Raw genomic sequence first — 2,912 nt, 5'->3', positions numbered from 1 at the left:
AGCCCCCCACATGCAAGGAGTGTGCCCTGTAAGGAGAGCCACCCAGTGCATAAAAAGTGCAGTCTGCCCAGGAAGGGTGCTGCACACATGGAGAGCTGACACAGCAAGACAATGCAACAAAAAGAGACACGGATTTCGGATGCCACTGACAAGAATACAGATGGACACAGAAGAACACACAGCATATGGACACAGAGAGCAGACAACTGGGGGGGGGGGGAGATAAATAAATAAAAAATAAATCTTTTTAAAAAAATCATTATGAGAAAGAATAGAGGACCGGTATGCCAGTTTTATTCCAGAAATGACTTCTTACCAAAGTCATTTTTTCATTTTAAAATCTGTACTCCTGAGTTGGAATTCCTACTCTGCCACTTAAGATGTGTATGGTTTTGGACAAGATAATTCATCCTTCTCTCTGTGTCTCTAAAATGGAGATGCTGATATTTCACAGGATTTCTGTCAGGATTGAATGAGATAACATAAAGTAGAAATGTTTAACCTCTTCTCTTGTTCTTTTCCCTTGCCTTAGATATTTCTTTTCTTTTTTTGCTTCTGGGATTGGATTAAATGTTTGATTCTGTCCTTAGTGTGACTTGCAGTATATGATATGAAACTCAATGTGTTTCCTCTGAATCTTATTTTCATATTATTCTCTGCTGTTTACTTTTCCCTGAATTCTTTCATAATAGTTCATTTCTTGTTATTTGTTTTTTAATGTGGTTTTTGTTAAAGGTTTCATTTCCAAGTAAAGGCCTTGGAAACTTTCTTTTGATTTTGATAGAGGAAAGATTAGCTACATAAATCTTTTTAAATTAAAGCAAACCAAGCAAAACACAAATATGAAAGGAGTATTAAATGCTTCCCTGAATTAAAAGGTTTCTCATCCTTGAACCTCTATAGTTGGGAGGTGTCTTGCTACTTGACCTTAAAGGAGGTAGCCCAGGAGAAAAGAGAACTAACTGTAGTAGTTAAGAGGAGAGGAACAGCCAGCTGGAGAGGAACCAATAAAAACCCTTAGAGACAACTCTTGGCTGGAGGAAGAAAGCAGTCTGACTTCAGCGTGCTGTGCAGAAGTCTTCCACTGAACTGTGCAGTTTCAGGCTTGGTTTATACGTCTCTATTGTTAATCAGATGTCAGCATAACCAAGGTCAGGGTCAAACAGCGAACTTACAAAACAGGTTGGATATAAAGAAAAATGGTAATGTGCCCAGGTAAACTCAGAGAAAAAAAGCTTTAATTTATTGTGCATAAGAAATGTTGTCTATTAATTTCCATGAATTAGAATTCTTAAGATCAATGAATTACAATTTTTAAGATCAACACAAATATAAAATTAGCAAACTGTCTATAGTTTGAGAAAATTTCCCATTCAGAATGCCGCATACTAAGCAGAAAAAATAGTCGAACGAGAATTTTAGAAATAAGCTTTGTACCCTGGTTGACCAATGGATTACCTTTGAGAATTTAATGTTGTCATGCATAAATTCTGACCTGAAATAGCCAATCCATATTTGAAGCGTAGCTTTACCTCAATGTTTGCTGAGATATTGAAGTTCATTAATAACTTACCAGCCAATATTATTTTAAAGGCATGAAATTAGTATGTTCTGACTGTTGAGAGTTTTATTTCCAACTATACTGAGCGACCAAGGTGCTTGCTGGTGCACCTTGTATGCTGCACCATACATGTATGTAGCTGTTTTGGGGAAAGATCTTAGAAGATCTTTGATCTTCCTGTTTCTTTCTGAGTAGTTTGTCGTATTCTGTGCTTTTATTTTGCTATTCCTGCGCACATCTTATTGACCCAAGGATAGCCAGTTCATAAATTGACCTGTGACCGCAAAGGCTCTATAAAAGCTCAAACTCATCTATACTCTTTGGTGCCTAGTTCAATCAATTAAATCCATTATTAGAGTTAGAACGTAAGACATGGAGTCAGCAGTTCAGAGCAGGGTAGAAGCTGAAAGGCATGTGGAGATGGGAGTCACAAGGCAGCAGAAGACATGAAGTAGAGAGGAGAGCAGCAAGATAGTAAGAGCAGATGCCCCAGAAGCAGACAGAGAATCACCCTCATCCTGGAGGAGGGGGGAGCAGCAGGTGCCTGCTGCTGCTGTTGGGGTGACAGTATAACCAGATCAGGAGAGTGGCACTATATCCAGAAGAACCTTCCCTTTTCTCAACAATGAGGCTCGCTGTGCAACGGCGGGGGCTCTAGCTTCCTTACCATTAGCTGCTCCCTTTCCATACAGCTCTGTCACTACTGTAACCAACCTATAGCTTTTTTTCAGGATACCAACCAAAGCCTTTATTTAATTAACTGGTTCTCATTAGCACCTCTCAGCGTTACTGAGTGAGCCTGGTAAAGTGCTGATCTTTGCCATCTTTAGTATTTAGCAAGAATGTATACAAAGGAAGATGTAGGTGGGCTAGCCAATAAAACAACTTAGAAAAATATTTGGAGGGGGAAGTATTACAGTCTATAAAACTGGAAGATACATCTTGGAATTTATGATAATTCATTAATTTTTACATTTTTAAATTTGAGAGTATATAAGTACATTTCCATGAAACCAGGATTAGCGATTATGACAGTTGCCAGCATTTTGTAATTTCAGTTTTGCAGTTTTATCACTCATGAATCCTCTTTCTCCCATTTAAGTAATTGTGCTGTAATTAGGGGGAAGTTACTAGAGACAAGGAAGATTACAATTGCATGGGTAGACATAGACAAAAGTTTTCCTCAGATTCAGGTTTTTTCTTAAGGTACTCACTGATAAAATGTATTTCAAAAAACATTTAGGGAAACGGACTTTGGCCCAGTGGTTAGGGCATCCATCTACCATATGGGAGGTCCGCGGTTCAAACCCCGGGCCTCCTTGACCCGTGTGGAGCTGGCCCATGCGCAGTG

Source organism: Dasypus novemcinctus, chromosome 5 (genome assembly GCF_030445035.2).
Source record: "Dasypus novemcinctus isolate mDasNov1 chromosome 5, mDasNov1.1.hap2, whole genome shotgun sequence".
Lineage (NCBI taxonomy): Eukaryota > Metazoa > Chordata > Mammalia > Cingulata > Dasypodidae > Dasypus > Dasypus novemcinctus.
The sequence above is the reverse complement of the archived record's forward strand: the minus strand, read 5'-3'. Positions refer to the sequence as shown.